We start from the raw sequence: 19,346 nt of genomic DNA on the forward strand, positions 1-19,346 counted from the left end.
ACGGCACTCCAGCCTGGGTGACAGAGCGAGACTCCGTCTCAAAAAATAGTAATAATAAAATAAAATCTGGATAAGATATACCACAGCTTGTTCCACCTCCAGGCAAAGGAGCCAGGCATTTGTACTCACACCCCATTCGTTGGCACTGGCTCAGGCTGGGGAGGCGCAGACCTCAACTCAGGCTCTCCCTGTCCTCTGTGCGGGGTACGGCTCCAGCACCCAAGGCCTCCTCTAAGGCCGCAAGCTGCAGTCAAGCATGCCAAAGCCAGGGGTGGCTAAGAGGGCAGGAAGGGACCTTAAGGGCCAGGGGTCATCAGCAGTGCCCACTGCAGCCCTGTGGGCCCAAGTCATGGCAGCTGTCTTCTCTGTGGCAAAGGAAAAGTGCTCTCACCCCAGGAGTGTTGCTGATACCTGGCCTTGCCACAGGCCCTTTGCAAACACTCATGGTATCTAAAGATGCTGACTTGGGGGAAGCGTCTAACCTTTCAATTGTTTCTCTTTGGTGATGAAAAATGACACACATCTAAGAATAAATGTAAGATAAATGTGCATAATGTCTAATTGAAAACAAACCAGTCACAGAGGGCTATCCCGTATTCACAGGACAGAAAAATGGGCAGGAGATTAAGATGCTTCACACGAGAGACCCGAATGGCCAGGAAGTGGATGAGAAGGTGATTGAATTTGTTAATCATCAGGAAAAACATAAAGCAAAGCCCAGTGGAATGTGACTACACACTCACCAAATACCAAAATGAAGAAGGCAGAAAATAACACGCATACAAGTGGATGTGGAACAGACACCACCGTTTTCCTGTCTACCGAAGCTGAACATGGGCACCTCCCATGACCGGGTAAACACAGGCTATGTCCAACACAAATGCATGCATTGGTTCACAAGACATGCACGAGAATCTTCATAGCAGCATGATGTGAAATAGCCAAAAACTGGACACTGCCCACATGCCCATCAATAGGCAAATTCGTAAGAATAGTTGTGTATTCAAAAATGCAATATTAAACAGCAATGACAGTGATCTACATGGGCATACAGCAACACAGACGGCGCTCACAAAGTGTTGATTAAAAGAAGCCAGACACAAAGCATACATTTTTATATAAAGCACAAAAACAGACAAACATAATCTGTCTTTAGAAGTCCGTGTAGTGGCTCCCTTGGTGGTGGTGGTGATAGGTGGCATGGCAGCTTCCAGGACGCTGACGATGTCTGGACCAGGGTGATTCCACCTGTGAGAATGTGCTGAGCTGTACTCTGATGATCTTTTTGTCAAAAATATGCATCTTCTACTGAGACTCTTCAAAACGTTACAGGAAAACAGAAGATCCTCCTGGGAAATGGGGACATTCTAGAAGAGATCACTATGTTTACAGCTACTCTCGAAAGCAACTGCTTTCTATACCCAGGTCTGCACCTCATCAACTAAATCAGAGCACGTGGTGCAGAAGCTGAGCATCAGCAGCATGTAAAGGTCCCCAGATGACACCAACGTGCAGCCAGCTTCAGGACCCCCACTGGACGATCTTTCCTCCCACATGACAGTGGGAATTTACAGACCCCATCCCCCAGCCTGGAAGTCTCCCTTCACCCTTGGAGTCTCAGTCTAAATGTCACTTACCCTCAGAATAGGAGCAGGCAGTATGATCAATGAGAAAAAAGAGCCAGGTCCTACAGGACCGAGGAACTCTTTAGTGAATCTGGATTTCATTCTAAGAGCAATAAGGAGGCACTGAAGAAATTAAGTAAACATCATCCCTCTTCTGTCACTTACCCCACTCTGCCTTAGTTAGACATGAATTAATTGTAGTTAGCACATTTTGAGTGATGACCATGGGCAGGCAGAGTTCTCAGGGAATGCACTGATTAATCTCCATGACCACCCTGACGTAGGGCCTGCTACTATCCTCGTCTTACTTCTGAGAGGTTTTGTAAAGTCACCCGAGATCGCACAGCTTGGGAGTGGCGGAGCCAGAGCCAGGGTCAACCAGATAATTCTGCCTTAAACCACCATGCGCAGGGCCTCCCATTGCCTCATCCTTTCCTCAAACACAGAATGACCCTCAGTGTCTGCCAAGCTCCATACTCAACACTGGGAAGATAATGTTGGGTCTTTCTTCAGCTCTCTGGATATGCCTGAATTTAGCTTACAGAAGAATATTTAAAACAGAAAGACAGTCACAAAACATTAGGTGGAAAAATCAAACTACGGATAGTATGTGCAGTATGATCTCATTTATTATAAAATATAAAAATGTACTTACAGGAAAAGGGCTAAAAGGATAATATGAGATACCAAAAACTTCTAATGGAGATTTTACTTTCTAAACCCCCCACAATGAATGTTTTACTTTTCTAATACAAACCCAAATGACCCACAATGCCAGCCTCAAGGACTCGTCATCTGGAGCCAACGGGGCAGCCATGCCAGGGATCACAGGGAAAGGCTGTTTGCCTTATCAAGGGTGGGCACAGGGTACCAGGGAGGCCAGGAGAGGTGCAGCCTGGTGGACAGCATCTGCATCCCTGGGGCAGCTCCCCTCCCACAGGGTCCAGATGCTCCTGGCACCCAGTAGGCGCCCAGTGTTTACTGAACACCTAAGAGGAGTAAGGCCTGTACCTGGGGGCTCTGCAAGAACCACATGTGGAGTTGGTTTACAACACACACACACACACCCCACATCCAAGTCTGTAGGGAGTAGTGTGTTGCTTTTGGTGGCCAATGCCCTGAGTTTGGGAATCAGCCCTGCTACATTTTAATATTGGAGCTGCCACTTATTATCTGGATTTTAGATAAGTCATCTCAGCCTCTTCAGGCCTCAGGCCCCTCCTCTGTAAAATTGGGTATTGTTAGACCTGCTTAACAGGGTTGTGGGGTTAAATGGGAATGTCGCTAGAAAAACTTTGTGAGTTAAAACCTAGTAATAATGTAAAGAATTATGTATCAAGTACTTACACGGAGCTTCATTTACAAGGTGCTAATCTCTGTGTTAAATAGCACACAACTATTAAGCCACATATTCTTCATACCCTAAGAGAGATGCCATGATTATCCTTGCTTTACTGGTAGAGAGACACACTGCGCAGCTGGGTGTCTTGTCCAAGACGGCACAGCTAGGAAGCTCCAGCCCAGTTCCTAGCAGCAAACCCTGCAGGCTCTCTCACCACGCAGTAAGAAGCAAGACACAGCATCTCATCCGTGGATATCTGCGTTCTGTACAGACACCTCCTGTCACACGACTATTTCATCTACACTGCACTGAATGCTCCCCCAGGCTTACTCTGCCCAGGAGCAATGCTTCTCTTCTGCCATCTAGTGGCAGCCATGGCGCATGACACCTGAAGGGGCGTGTGCTTAAGGCTGGAGGATCTTGGCAGAATCAAGCAGAAATTCTCCTCTTCCATTCTGATAACTCAAAGTAGTATGCCATGAATATTGGCATTTTAATGGGAGGAGGGGGGGCAACTGGCACTCATTCATTCAAAATCATTTGCTAAGCATGTACTGTAGGACACACTTTCATTCGTTCCACAAAGATGTATTGAGCCCCTACCAAGGAGCCACACACCACCCTAGGTTTACTGCCAGGCTCTAGACAGCCAAAGAAACAGGAATAAAATACATTTCCTGCCCTCTAGTACCTTACGGAATACAGACAAGGGGGGCCACCAGAACACGTGGGTATGCTCCATATGGGCAAGTGGGAGCAGCAACAAGAGCAAAGTCCTAGAACATAAGAGGGGGTGGCCACTGACAGAATAGGGAACCCCCACCCATCCCAACAAGAGGGAGCCAGAAAGGGTAAATGTGGGGGGCTTAGGACATTTGCTGGTGAAAAGATGGTGTCTTATTCTGTTTTCTGCTGCTCTGACAGAGTACCACAGACTTGGCAATTTATAAAGTTTATTTGGCTCACAGTCTTGGAGGCAGGAGAGTCCAAGAGCATGACACCAGCATCTGGCAAGGGTCAGCCCACGGTGGAAGGTCAAGTCAGTGCATGAGACAGAGGGAGAAGTAGGCCAAACTTATCTTTCTGATGGGAACCCCACTCCCACGATGGCTTTAACCCCTTCATGAGAGTGGAGGCTTCATGACCCAATCACTTCTTGAAGACTCCACCCCAAATATTGGTAAAATAGCAATTAAATAGCAACATGAGCTCCAGGGGAGCCAATCAAGCCACAGCAGGTGGAGACTCTTACCATTTCCATAAGACGCAAGGTAACCATCGGAGAAGTGGCAGTGGGGGCAGGAAGGTACTGAAAGAGGCTAAGGAGAAAAGACACACATGAACCAGTTGTTTTAGAGAATAGTGAGCACACATAACTGTGATTTTTAGGTGGTGATATATTTGGAAAGTGACTTGGAAAGCCTGGCTGTGTGCTTCTCTCCAGGAACATTCAGCTGCTTCAGCAAAGGTGCCTAATCACCTTTAGGGCTTTGTTGCCTGTGTTGCTGAATGCTTCAAATGCACTTTAAAATAAATGTGTATTCTACTGTACAGGAGAATGTTCTACAAATGGCAAGTAGGTCCTGTTGGTTGATGATACTGATCAGTTCTTCTGCATCCTTGCTGGTTTTCTGTCTAGTTCTATCAAGTACCAAGAGAGGAGTACAGAAGTACCAACTATAAACAGGGATGTGTCTACTTCTCCTTTCAGTTGTCAGTTTTACTCCACGTTTTGAAGCTCTCTTGTTTGGTGCATTTAGGGTGGTTATGTCTTCTTGGTGAATTGATACCTTTATTATTGTGTAATGTCTCTCTTTATTCCTGGTAATCTTCTTTGCTCTGAAGTGTCCTATTTTTTTTTTTTTTTTTTTTTTTGGTAGGGCCTCGCTGTTGCCCAGGCTGGAGTACAGTGGTTCATAGCTCACTGTTAACCTTGAACTCCTAGGCTCAAGCGCTCGTCCCACCTCAGCCTCCTGAGTAGCTGGAACTACTGGTGCATGCCACCACACCTGGCCAACTTTTACTACTGGTGCATGCCACCACACCTGGCCAACTTTTAATTTTTTTTTGTAGAGACAGAGTTTTGTTACATTGCCCAGGCTGGTCTTAAACCCCTAGCCTCAAGTAATCCTCCTGCCTCAGCCTCCCAAAGCACTGAGATTATAGGTATGAGCCACCACACCCAGCCCTCTGAAACCTACTTTGTCTGATATTTATATAGGCACTCAAGATTTTTAAAAACCCATGTCAAAGTGGTATACCTTTTTTCATATTTTTACTTTTAACCTGCCTATAGCACTATATTCAAAGTGATTTTCTTGTACACTACATTATAATTGGGTCATTTTAAAAATCTATTTTGATAATCTTTGTTTAGACCACTTACATGTAATGTAATTACAGATGTCAAGATTTAGGTCTGCCATTTTATTATTTTTATTCTTTCCCTGTTTTTATTCCCATTTTCCATTTCCTGCCTTCCTGTGGGCTATTTGAACATTTTGTACTACTCCATTTTGATTTACCTATAGTGTTGTTCACTTTATCTTTCTATAATTTTTATTTGTGGTCACTCTTGGGATTATCATACACATACTTATCAGTCTAGTAATATCAGCATTTTACCATTTCAAGAGAAATACAGAAACCTTAACACCATTTAAGTCCCTTTGCTCTCCCATTCTTTATAACATAGTTGTCTTAAATATTACCTCTGCATACAATGAAAAGCATATCAGATATTGTTATAATTTCTTTAAAAATTTTTTTTCCATAGGTTGTTGGGGAACAGATGGTGTCTGGTTACGTAAGTAGGTTCTTTAGTGGTGATTTGTGAGATTTTGGTGCACCCATCACCCAAGCAGTATACACTGCACTCAATTTGTAGTCTTTTATCCCTCACCTCCTTCTCACCCTTTCCCCCTGAGTCCCCGAAGTCCATTATGTCATTCTTATGCCTTTGCATCCTCATAGCTTAGCTTCCACTTATGAGTAAGAACATACAGCGTTTGGTTTTCCATTCTTGAGTTACTTCACTTAGAATAATAGTCTCCAATCTCATCCAGGTTGCTGCAAACGCCATTAATTCATTCCTTTTATGGCCGAGCAGTATTCCATCTGCCCTGTTTGTGTGCTACCTAGAGGCTAATCTGAAACCCAGGCAGTATTCCACACCATAGTTGAATTCTCAAAGTTTTTGCTTTATTGATTCTGGTCAGTTTCAAGCATGAGCTGCTCAGAGGTGTGCTCAGGACTTCATACACAGAGTTAAAGATCTTTCTCTCCAGTTCTCTCTTCTCTGAAATCCTCCCCAAGCCTCTAGTGTAGAGACACTGACTCTATTGTCCTTCACTTAGTGCTCGGTGGGGACGTTGACAGGGCTCCATTCCGTAGTCTCCATGCTGAAGCATCCAGTGGGAGGGGTGCAATTTCTTTAAGGTGTTCATTTGGAGTAGGGCAGTAATATAGTTTGGGTATTTGTCCCCACCCAAATCTCATGTTGAATTTTAATCCCCAGTGCTGGAGGTGGAGCCTAGTGAAAGGTATTTGGACCATGGGGGTGGATTCCTCACGAATGGCTTGGGCCATCTCCTTGGTGATAAGTGAGCTCTTACTCTGAGTTCACAAAAGATCTGATCACTTAAAAGTATGTGGCACCTCCCCCCACTCTCTCTCTTGCTTGCTCCTGTTTTTCTTTTTTATTGAAACTTTCATTGGTCTTGATGCTCCTCCTTTTGCCATGTAACGGCCTGCTCCTCCTTCACCTTCCACCATGCTTGTCAGCTTCCTGAGGACTCCCTAGAAGCCAAGCAGATGCCAGCACCATGCTTCCTGTAAAGCCTGCAGAACCATGAGCCAATTAAACCATTTTTCTCTGTAAATTACCCAGTCTCAGATATTTCTTTATAGCAATGCAAGAACAGCCTAATATAGGGAGGTATACTCAAAGAAGCTTCATCTTGCAGGGCATCCTATTCCAGATCTTTTGGCTAGAAACATTAGGTTCTTTTCAAAATTTTGGTCTGCAATTGTAGGTTGCGGACTGCCATAGCACCCAGACCAGGATATACAGGAGGAAGAAAACAAACAGATAACCCACCGCTGAGTGGTGCTATGAGTCCTGAGGTCCTCTTTCACTCTAGCTTCTTTTCTCCACCTCTCAGTCTTCTGGTAGTTGCTTTATACATTTTGCCCAGAATTTTTAGTTGTAATCAGCAGGAGAAATAGGGCAGAATGGACCTATCCCATCTTGTCCAGAACCATCAATGATACCTTTTGTAAAACCTCTTAAAATGGATCATACTAAAAAGTACTGAATACACATTACACATACAGTTAATAAACTTTGGGATGGGAAGAACGGGAGAGATGGGCCAGAACTATTTGAAAGATGCCTTAAGACTGAGGTCACTCTAAAGTGCAGGCAGAGCTTGAAAGTTAGTTGCAGCTTTCTTATCCCTGGAAGTGTTCCCTCTAGTTGTCTCCCAGAGATTACATATTCCATGGGATGCCCTCCTGGCCAATATCCAGCCTCACATTCCCTTCTCAAGCCCTATCAGGGAATTGTCTCTCTCTTTCCTTCCAGGGAGGCACTGTGATAATGGAGCTAGTAGCTCCAGGCTTTGGAATCAGACTGCCTTAGTTCTGATTCTGCCTCTACAACTTCTTGGTTATGCGACTTTATCTGAGAACCAGTTTCCAACCTGTAAGATGGGGACAATAATACAGAAACCAAAGACTTTTTATAACCTCTACTATTATCACCTAGTCTAAGCCACTTAGATTACAATAGTGTCACTGCTTCCACCCTTGACCCTTCTTCATCCTTTTCTCTGCATAACAGCAACAATAAGAAACTTAAAATGAATGTCACATCATGTCACTCCTCTACCCAATTGCTTCCCCCAATGGACATAGGGGACTCTCTATGATCTGGCCCCTGCTACCTTTTCAACCCCATCTCCTACCATTCTTTCCCTGCTAACCTCACTCCAGCCATCCTCCTGCCCTCAGGACTTTTGCATATGTCCCTGCAAGGAATTTCCTTTCTCCACATGGAGATAGCATAATGTGCTGGTAAGGGAAAAATCACCTCAGTTACTAAAAAGTGTGTGAGTGTATACAGTGGGCCCTCCATATCCACAAATTCTGCACTGGCAGATTCAGCCAAATACAGATGGAAAATATTTGGGAAAAAATAGTAAGAAATAACAATACAACAATAAAAATACAAATAAAAACTCAATAGAGTATAACAACTATTTACACAGCATTTACATACTAGGCATTGTAAGTAATCTAGCAATTATTTAAAGTATATGGGAGAATGTGCATAGGTTACATGCAAATACTATGCCATTTAGTATAAGGAACTTACGCATCTGTGAATTTTGGTGTCCTGAGGACATCCTGGAACCAATCCCTCATGGATACTGAGGCATAATTGTATATATGTATAATTTATATATGTACGTATATATATTTACATATAACACATTTATTCAGTGCTGTGTCAAACACCATTCTAAGGGAGCAATTTACAAACATCTGAATCTTCATGACAATAACCCTACATAGGTAAATACTACTTTTATTTTTTTGAGAGAGTCTTGCTGTCACCCAGGCTGGAGTGCAGTGGCACGATCTTAGCTCACTGCAGCTTCTGCCTCCCAGTTCAAGCGATTCTCCTGCCTCAGCCTCCTGAGTAGCTGAAATTACAGGCATGTGCCACCACACCCCACTAGTTTTTGTATTTTTAGTAGAGATAGGGTTTCGCCATGTTGGCCAAGCTGGTCTCAAACTCCTGGCCTCAAGTGATCTGCCTGCCTCAGCCTCCCCAAGTGCTGGGATTACAGGCGTGAGCCACCGTGCTTCGCTGGTAAATACTACTTTTTTATAACGATTTTAGGTATAATGAAACTAAAGTACAGAAAAATTAATTTGCCCACATAGCTAGCAAGCAGTAGTCAGGATTCAAACCCAGACAGTGTAGTGCCTTTTCTCTCACCTTCATAATATTTTATATTGGTACTTTATAAGCATATATTATAGTTATATAAATCTATACATGAGTGATGCATGTTAAGTGTTTAGCACAGTGCCTGGCACATAATATGGGTCCAACGAATGTTAGCTGGGTTTTCATTCCCATTGTACCTTTCAAGCGCACATGAGGGAAGTTAAGTCATATGATAGCTACCACATACTAATGGGAGAAAGCCAGACACTCCTTCAGATCCAACCTTCAGCAGAAACCTCTGGGGACAATGAAACGAAAGACTTGACATGACTACACTGATGTTTTAGCAAGGAATTCTGCTGGAAGTGTATGGGATCAAGTTATGGGAGGAAGAAGTTAAAGCAGGGAGAACTACTGGGGAGGTATCGGAAAAGATCCGAGAGTTCCATCTCTTAGTGGCAGCTCACATGGAGTTTACATTCTAGGTGGAAACCTTTCATAGACTTATTTTCGGCCGTTCTCACAACTGAGATTTGAGAGGGATATATATTACCCCTATTTTTCTGAATAGGAAATGGAGGCTTAGAGTGGTGAAATAATTTGTTAAGTTACCTAGTCAACAAGAGTGAGAAATGAAGAACTCAAGTCTTCCTCTATATTCCAGAGTCCTCTACTCTGTTAGATACCTAATCACCAAGCTATAGCTGTTCAGACGAAGAGTGTTTTATGATTTAGGTAAACTGAGAAAGATAAATTCATTTAATTTAGCAGTAACATCTAATAAACATTATTACTGTTTCTTACATTTTGTAATGTCTTATATTTTTGAAACAGGGACTTTCAAGATACAGCAATGGGACATAGGCAGACATACGTTCCTTGAATCTGCTCCTGGTTTGGGAATGTTTGTGACTATTACAACTTACAATGATGAGGTAAAACATTCTTTTATACTTTGTTACTAAAATTTTTCATTTGCCAAAAATTCAGGCATCATGTAGCCCAGTTTTAAAATCTCTACAGAAGCACTCACTACCCGGAATTAACAATTTTTAATGCATATAGCACCGAATGATAGCATGACATAAAAACATAGAAAGTGCCTGCCCTCAATGAGCCTATAGTTTAGTTGAGAAGCAGAGACAGCCTTCATAATACAAAAAGCTTTTAAAAAATAAAATGAGGAGTCCCAGATTTGTCATCTTGAGGTTTGCTGATCTTGCTAGGCAAAAGGGACCTTAGGGCCAAAGCATCCCTGTGGTTTTGCACCAACCAGGCCCCATCTACTTTGCTGGTGCTGCAGCCCCACCCAAGCACAAGGGTCAGATAAGCCAAGTCCTCCCTCCTCCCACTTTGGCATGGGCGTTCTCTAGTAATGCAGCACCCTCTGGGACTGTCTGGTCTTATATACCTCTTACTCACTAGGAGTTAGCAGAGGAGTATAAAAGTCACCAGGTAATGTGGAAAGAATACGGATTTTGGAGTCAGAATCAAACTCAAGCATAGATTGTCACATATAAGCTAAAACCTTGGATGGGTTATTTGACTGCTTTGATGCTGTTTTCTCATATATACAATGGATATAACAGAGATATCCATCCCCCACCATGTAAGCTCAAGACAATGAATTCCTCAGCCCACTAACTCAAACCTAGTTGTCCTGGAGCTGTGCTCATGGGGTAGCAGAATGGTGGTGGACCAAAGACTTGTAGAACAGAATAGGACTCTTTCTGGCTGGCAAGAAAAGGGTGCTTGAAGTAGGCAGGACAGGACTCCCACTCTCCTGGAACTGGATAACTGGTTGGCCCAAGCTCAGGAAGACACTGTGACACCCCCACTTATGTGGAGACAGACAGCTGTGCTGAAGACTCCAATCCAGTTGGATTTTTGGACACTTGATTTTCACCTGTTCGGTAGTTTTCTCTTGGCACATTTGGCACCTCACTGACAATAACTCCACTGGGACTGTTTTCCTAGCTCCAGCCACTTGTCAAGACAGCTACCCTCTGCTCCCTACACACCCACATCTATGTTTCTAGCCCATACTTTCTGGTCCTTGTTATATCAAACCCCAGTTCTGTACTTTCCCAATAATCCTTACTGACCAATCTGAAAGTGTCTCCAAAGCACATTAAACCCAGAGCCAAATTTTAGTTGGGCCAAAAACTATCACGTTAAAACCCATTCACTGTTTTTTTAAAAGACATAAAAATTGCCTGAAACAACATCTGAAGTCTCTATTCTGTTCTATTGATCTGTTTGTCTATTCTTTCACCAATATCACACTGTTTGATTACTGTAGCTTCATAGTAAATCTTAAAGTTGGGTAGTCTCGGTCCTCTTTTATTCTTCCCCCTCGATATTGTGTTGGCTATTGTGGGTCTTCTGTTTCTCCATATTAATATTAGAATCAGCTTGTCAATATTTACAAAATGGTTTGCTAGAATTGTATTGGGATTCTGTTGAATCTATAGAACAAGTTGGGAAGAACTGAGATTTTGACAATAATAAGTCTCCTTATCTATGAACATGGCCTTCTCTCCATTTCTTTCACCACAGTTTTGTTTTCCTCATATAGGTCTTGCACATATTGTTAGATGTATAAATAAGTAATTTGAGGGAGCGTGCTAATGTAAATGATACTGTGCTTTTTATTTCACATTCCACTTCTTCATTGTTAGTATACAGGAAAGTGATTCACTTTCTTATATTCATCTTGTATCCTGCAACCTTACTATAATCACCTACTAGTTCTGGCAGTTTGTCAATTCTTTTGGGTTTTATACATAAACAGTCATGTCACCTGTGAACAAAGACAGTTTATTTCTTCCTTCCCAAACTCTTTATTTCCTTCTACTGCATTAGCTAGGACTTCCAGTCCACCAAGAAAAGGTTTCTAGTTTCTGACCAGTAAGAATATTAGCTATAGGTTTTTTTGTAGATGTTCTTCATCAAATTAAGTTCCCCTGTATTCCTAGTTTGATGCGTTTTTATCATAAATGGGTGTTGGCTGTTGTTAAATGCTTTTCCTGCATCTATTGATATGATGGTATGATTTTTCTTCTTTCACCTATTGATGTGATGAATTACACTAATTGATTTCTAATGTTAAACCAGCCTTGTGTATCTGTAATAAGGCCCATTTGGTTGTGGTATATAATTCTTTTTATATATTGTTGGATTTTCATTTGCTAATATTTTGTTAAGGGTTTTTGCATCTATATTCATGAGATATAATGATCAGTAGTTTTCTTATTGTCTGGTTTTGGTATTAAGGTAATGCTGGCCTCATAAAATGAATCAGGAAGTATTCCTTCTGTGTCTATCTTCTGGAAGAGATTGTAGAGAACTGGCACAATTTCTTCCTTAAATGTTTGGTAGAATTCACCAGTGAACCCATCCGGGCCTGGTGCTTTCTGCTTTGGAAAGTTTCTATTAATTCAACCTCTTACTAGATATAGGTCTATTCAGATTGTCTACTTCTTGTATTTTATTAGATTGTGTATTTTAAGGAATTGGTCAGTTTTACCTAGGTTATCAAATTTGTTGGCATGGAGTTGTTCACAGTATTCCTTTATTATTCTTTTAATGTCCATGGGATTTGTAATGCCCCTTCTCTTGTTTCTGATATTTGTAGTTTGTGTCATCTTCGTTTTTTTCTTAGCTTGGCTAGAAGCTTTTTAATCTTTTCTAAGAATCAGCTTTTGGTTTTGTTGATTTTTTTCTATTTCTTGTTTTTAATTGAGTTCTTCTGTGGTTTTTATTATTTTTATTCTGCTGCTTACTTTGCATTTAATTTTCTCTTCTTTTTCTAGTTTCCTAAGGTGGAAGCTTAGATTATTAATTTTAGATCTCATTTTTTAATACAGTCATCCCTTGGTATTTGTGGGGGATTGGTTCCAGGACTCTCCAAAGATATAAAATTCTGAAGATGCTCAAGTCCTTTATATGAAATGGTGTAGTTTGCAGGTAACTAGTGCACATCCTCCCATTAATTTAAATCACCTCTAGATTACTTACAATGTAAATGTTGCATAGTTATTACACTGTAGTTTTTCACTTGTATTATTTTTGTTATATATATATTTTTCAAATATATTCAATCCATGGCTGGCTTAATCCATGGATGTGAAACCTGGTATTACAGACAGCCAATTGTATATGGATTCAATGCTTTCAATTTCCCTCTAGTCACTGCTTTTGTTGCATCCCACAAATTTGGTAAGTTGTAGTTTCATTTTGTCTTGAGATTTCTTCTTTGACCCATGTGTTAATTAGAAGTGTGTTGTTTAATCTCCAAGTATTTTGCGATTTTCCAGCTATCTCTCTGTTACTGATTTCCAGTTTAATTCTATTGAGGCCTGAGAACATATATTGTATGATTTCTATTATTTTAAATTCGTTAAGGCGTGATATATGGCCCAGAATATAGTCTATCTTGGTGAATGTTCCATGTGAACTTGAGAAAAATGTGTCCTCTGCTATCACTGGATAAAGTAATCATAGGTGTCAATTATGTCCAGTCAACTGATGGTGCCGCTGAGTTCAATGATGTCCTTACTAATTTTGGCCTGCAGGATCTGTCCATTTCTGACAGAAGGGGTTGAAAACTCCAACTATAATAAAGTGTTCATCTGTTTTTTCCTTGCAGTTCTATCAGGCTTTACTTCACATATTTTCATGCTCTATTGTCAGGTACATACACGTTAAGGATTGTTGTCTTCTTAGAGAATTAACCCCTCTATCATTATGTACTGCTCCGTTATGTAATTATCTCCGTTAATTTTCATTGCTTCTGAAGTCTACTTTGCCTGAAATTAATACAGCTACTGCAGCCTTCTTTTGATTAAGGTTAGCATGGTGTATCTTTCCCTATCCCTTCACTTTTAATCTATGTGTCTTTACATTTCAAATGATTTTCTTACAGACAACATATAATTGGGTCTCATTTTTTGATCCACTCTATTTTTTAACTGGTGTATTTAGACCATTGACATTTTTTTTCCATGTGTCCAAGGCATGAACCAGGTATGGGTACAGATCAAAAGCCAAGCAACAAGGGTTGCTTTGTCCCTGGCTGATATAAGATGGGCACCACCAACCAGGTGCCACTCTACCCAGGCCAAGGACACAGACCATTAACATTTAAAGTGATGATTTATATAGCTGGATTAATATCTGCCATATTTGTTACCATTTTCTATTCATTGCCCTCATTATTTTTTTCTTCTCCTCTTTTTCATGCCTTTTGTGGTTTTAATTGAGCATTTTCTGTGATTCCATTCTCTCTGTTAGCATATGAAGTTGCCCTAGAGTTTGCCATATACATTCACAACTAGTCCAAGTCTAATTTCAAATAACACTACACTACTACTTCACGGGTACTGCCTTTTTTTTTTGAGATGGAGTCTCACTCTGTCACCCAGGTTGGCACAAACTCAGCTCACTGTAACCTCTGCCTCCCGGGTTCAAGCAATTCTCCCTGCCTCAGCCTTCTGAGTAGCTGGAATTACAGGCACCCACCACCAAGCCTGGCTAATTTTTTTTGTATTTTTTAGTACAGACAGGGTTTCACCATGTTGGCCAGGCTGGTCTTGAACTCCTGACCTCAGGTAATCCACCCGCCTCAGCCTCTCAAAGTGCTGGGATTACAGGCGTGAGCCACCATGCCCAGCCGCAAGTGCCTTTTATTAACAAAATATTCCTAATTCTTCCCTGCTGCCCCCGATTTTATCGTGGCTGTCATTAATTTCACTTACATGTAAACGATGATCATTTGATACACTGTTGCTATTATCTTGAATAAAGTGATATTTCTTAGGTCAGTTAAGAATAAGAAAATAGAAAGTTTTAATTTTACCTCCACTTTTCTAATGCTCATCCTTTATGCAGATTTGAGTTTCTGACCTACATCATTTTTCTTCTTTCTGAAGAACTTCTTTTAACATTTCTTACAAGGCAGATCTACCAGCAAAAAATTCCTTCAGTTTTTATTTGTTTGCGAAAGGCTTTATTCCCTCTTATCTCTTGCAGGATAATTTTGCAGGATACCAAAGTCTAGGTTGGTCATTTTTTTATTCCCAGTACATTAAATATTTCACTCTACTCTCTTCTTGCTTGCATAGCTTCTGAGGAGAGGTCAGATGCAATTTTTACATTTGCTGCTCTGTAAGTAAGGTTTTTCCCCCCTCCGGCTGCTCAAGATTTTCTTATTTCTGTTTGCTTCTCTGCAGTTTTAATGATATTCCTAGGTGTAGCTTTTTGGTTTCATTTTGGGGTTGAGGGGGTGAGGGGATTAATCCTGCTTGGTATACTCTGAGCTTCCTGAAACTACGGCTTGGTATCTGACATTAATTTGGGGAAAAATTCTCAGTCATTATTGCTTAAAATATGTCTTTTCTCTGTTTCTCCTCCATCTGGTACTCCCATTATGTGTCCAGTTACACCTTTTGTAGTTGTCCCACAGTTCTTGGATATTCTGTGGGACAACAGTAGTTGTCCATACTATCCCTGGATACTTTTAAACCTTAGTCAATCTGACAATAAACAAGGGCTATCTTAGTGTAGTTTGAATTTTTTAATTACTAGCAAGGCTGAATATTTTTCATGTTTATTAGCCATTGATTTCTTGTTTAGGAATGGCACAACTTTTTACTAGATAATATATAGAGGAGATTTATTTTTAAGAATGGAAACTAGAAAATAATAAACTCAACCTATGGAAATCCTTAATCCTAGGTAATATTGTCGAAGCTTTATGGCCCGCAAGGGACATTCTATTTTACTTCACATTCACCTGGTGAACACATCATTTGCTTAGAATCTAATTCTACAAGGCTTGTGTCATTTGGAGGGAGTAGGCTGGTGAGTATATGCTTCCCATGTCCTTGTTGATGAACACAGCGTCAGCACCATTCAAGCATGACATTGGTATGCAGAACCATTACACTCAAACTGGCCGAAACTTATTACAGTCCTATGCCCAGATCTCAGCGCAGCAACCAAAGAGGGAGCTGGAGAGCTTGGAAGAGGTTCAAAGGAGAGCCATGAAGTTGATTAAAGGGTTTGAAAAATAAGAGCTGTGAGGGAAGGTTAAAAGAACTGTGATTATTCAGGCTTGAAAACAAGTGAAGGCTGAAGGGTGAATTAATAATGGAATTCTAATAAATAAAAGTGTTACACGATAGATGGTGATTGGCTATTTTCTAAATGTGTTCAGAACTGATGAAAACAATTTGTACTTTAGTTTAAGAAATTTAGTTATATGTAAAGAAAATTTCCCTCAGAACATTAATCAAATTTTCTCCACACCAAAGTCATTTACCTAATAGTTAATTTCATGTTCAGGAAGGTATAAATATACTATAAGTTCAGTAATTTACCATTTAATGCATTATTATTACAAGAAAGACTACCAAGTAGAATAAGAAAGAGTGGCAGTGAGGGAAAAAGGGAGCCGAAGAGTGAAGCAGTGCCCTGCTTATGAAAAGGGGGAAGGGAGAAAAAGGAAGGACGAGGATACAAGAGTGAGAAAGTAAGGAAAAAGAGTGGAGCTGTTTTTAAAAACGTGCCATTTTTTCCTTTTTACTGTTTGTACAGCGGATCCACTTAGATATTCGAGTTGGTGAACACGACCTTGATGCGGCCATTGCTCAAGCAAAGGACAAAGTTAATGAACTTACCTTCAAGCTTGAACATCTAATTGAACAAATTGAGCAAATAGTCAAAGAACAAAACTATCAAAGGGTCAGTCTGCCTATTCAGCTTATTTTATCTCTTGCTACCAGCAACGCATTTCTCAACACAAAGCCCCTGGACCAAGGAAAGAATGAACTGCCTGTTCCTCACTTTCTCTCTGAGGTAGAACTGTGTGGATTCGCAGGGACCAGAGAGAGCAATTTGTCTTCACTCTGTCTGCTGGACTATGAACTCCTCTAGGAAAGAGAATTTCAGTTCATTCATCTTTTTATGCCCTGTGCCTAACGAAGTCCCCAGTAGCACAGGGTGTGAGCTTGCAGAATCAATAAATGCTTCCAAAGGCATCCCATGTATTTGTAGAGGCTCATGTATGCTCACTTTCCAAATCACAATTTTATTCTTATGACATTAAGTGCTTTTTGAGTCACTACACTAAGTGGATATTGGTCAGATATGGGCTTAAATCTCAACTACCTGTCAGTAATCTGTGTCATCTCTAAGCTTCAGTTTCCTTATCAGGAAGATAAGGACAGGCGTGACAAGCAAATAAGGCATGCAAGTGCTTGGCCTAATGCCTGGCATAAAGGCTGCACTCAAGTGATGAAATCTACCACTATTGGGTAATGTTCGCTTTGCCTGATGGTAGCAAATAAAATATATAAGTGGTCAAATTCCTGATATTTTACACCAAAATACAAAAACATCTTTTATAAGGTTGATTTTTACTCTCTTATACTTGGCTAAGCAATGGTTTCTGGTTTAGAAAAAACAGACTGCACGGATACGTTGGTGTAAGATATTAATTGGGTAATATTAAATACCTTGAATGCCCACAACAACCCTCCCCTCAAAATCGTGACTTAAGTACTTTATGACACTAAACCTGTCCATTTCTTTTCCGCATAGGACCGTGAAGAAAATTTTCGAACGACCAGTGAAGATACAAATAGCAATGTTTTATGGTGGGCTTTTGCACAAATAGTAATCTTTATTTCAGTCGGAATTTTCCAAATGAAGTACCTGAAAGACTTCTTTATAGCTAAGAAGATTGTTTAAAATATTATCAATAAGGACAAATAATCTGCATAATGTTTGAGTTAATAAATCAAAATACCTGCATAAATGTGTATTACTTTTATGATTTCAAAGATACCAGAGATCGAAATTAACGTATCATTATAACATTGATAGAATGCTTTTATAAGGCAGCTTCTGAATTTGATAGATTAGGCACCTCATCCTATTCTTAAACTTATTTTTGAGACTGAGTCTCGCTCTGCTGCACAGGTGCTGTCAGGCTCACTGCACGCTCGACCTCCAGGGCCCAAGCGATCCTCCCACCTCAGCCTCCCAAGGAGCTGGGACCCCAGGGGCCCACCACCACACCCAGCTAATTTTTGTATTTTTTGTAGAGACGGGGTTTTGCCACGTTGCTGGTCTTGCTATTTTAAACTTGGTAGAGATCAGCACTGTCTAACAGAAATAAAAGTGGGCTACATATGTAATTCTAATTTGCTGCTGTTGTTGTTGAGACGAAGTCTCACTCTGTTGCCCAGGCTGGAGTGCAGTGGTGTGATTTCGGCTCACTGCAACCTCCACCTCCTGGGTTCAAGCGATTCTCCTGCCTCAACCTTCGGAGCAGCTGGGATTACAGGTGTGAGCTACCGCACCCAGCCCATACGTAATTCTAAGTTTTCTAGTCTCCACATTGAAAAGGATTTTTTGAAAGGGTAAAATCAACGCTAGTGATATATATTTAACCTAATACATCAAAAATATCATGTTAACATGTAATCAATATAAAATTACTAAGATGTTTTTCATACGAGGCCCTGGAAACAGCTGTATTTTACTCACACCTTTCAGGGCGCAAGGGCCACTTGGCCCGCAGCTACCGGGAGCGCTCACCCTGCGCTCTCCCAGCACAAGCACTTGCCTGAGCCTCTCGATCCGAGCTTTGCAGCGTCCAGCGGGTGGAAACTCTCAGAATCAAGCGGAGGACAATTTTATAAAAAGTCACGTCCTCATGCTGGAAGCTGGAAGCAGTAGAGGCCCTTCCCGGGCTACGCCTTCCGTTTCAGAGGGAAGCAGGCTCAGGCCTCCCGTGCTGAGGTCTCTGCGCCAGCGGCCACCTGGACACTAGCCCCAAAGCGAGCAGCGCGGCCTGGCCCCACCCCACTGCCCCCCACCCCCACCCCCACCGCCCACCCCCACCCCCACCCCACCCCCACCGCCTCACCCCACCCCAACTCCCACATCCCCACTCCTGTTCCTGCTCCCACCCCAACTCCCACACCCACTTCTCTCTCCCTCCCTCCCTCCCATCCCGCTCCCCGGGCCCCCAAGGCCCCCACGCCCACTCTTCCCTACTCCTCCCCTGCCTCGCCCAGCGCACCACCCTGGCCGCCCTGGCCTCCTGCCCTCGAGGTGGGCCTGGCCCGCATCCCCCGCCCTCGGCGCTCCCCCTCCCCCTCCCCCTCCCCCACTGCGGTCGCGCCCGACGCCTCCTCAGCGCAGCCGCCATTCCCCGCGCCCGCCACCCAGGCCGGGCTTCCACAAAACACCTGAGGACCGCAAAACAGGGGCGGGACGTTGGTGCTCGCGGTGCGTTCCTCCGCCTACTCCAGCCCAAACGACCTGGGAGAGGAGTCAGACGCGCCCTCCTGGGTGCTGCGGGACAACCCGCGGGGTTGGCGGGAGGGCGCGAGCTCCAGTGCGCGGG

General features: G+C 42.2%; 2 long non-coding RNA genes and 1 pseudogene across 2 annotated transcripts; 1 reads left to right on the top strand and 2 right to left on the bottom strand.

Annotated features, from left to right (window-relative positions):
• Positions 1-1,100: 1,100 nt before the first annotated feature.
• Positions 1,101-19,301, bottom strand: LOC115831839. Its single transcript, XR_004027333.1, has 3 exons — positions 19,189-19,301; positions 1,608-1,728; positions 1,101-1,367 (listed from the first exon to the last, which is right to left on the bottom strand). It is a non-coding gene; the product is annotated as an uncharacterized LOC115831839 (long non-coding RNA).
• Positions 9,815-17,743, top strand: LOC100602503. Its single transcript, XR_001114073.1, has 4 exons — positions 9,815-9,861; positions 15,665-15,790; positions 16,526-16,672; positions 17,531-17,743. It is a non-coding gene; the product is annotated as an uncharacterized LOC100602503 (long non-coding RNA).
• On the bottom strand, positions 13,931-14,057 carry LOC115831955 (annotated as a pseudogene).
• Positions 19,302-19,346: the final 45 nt, after the last annotated feature.

The sequence above is a fragment of the Nomascus leucogenys genome, chromosome 20 (assembly GCF_006542625.1).
Source record: "Nomascus leucogenys isolate Asia chromosome 20, Asia_NLE_v1, whole genome shotgun sequence".
Classification (NCBI taxonomy): Eukaryota; Metazoa; Chordata; class Mammalia; order Primates; family Hylobatidae; genus Nomascus; species Nomascus leucogenys.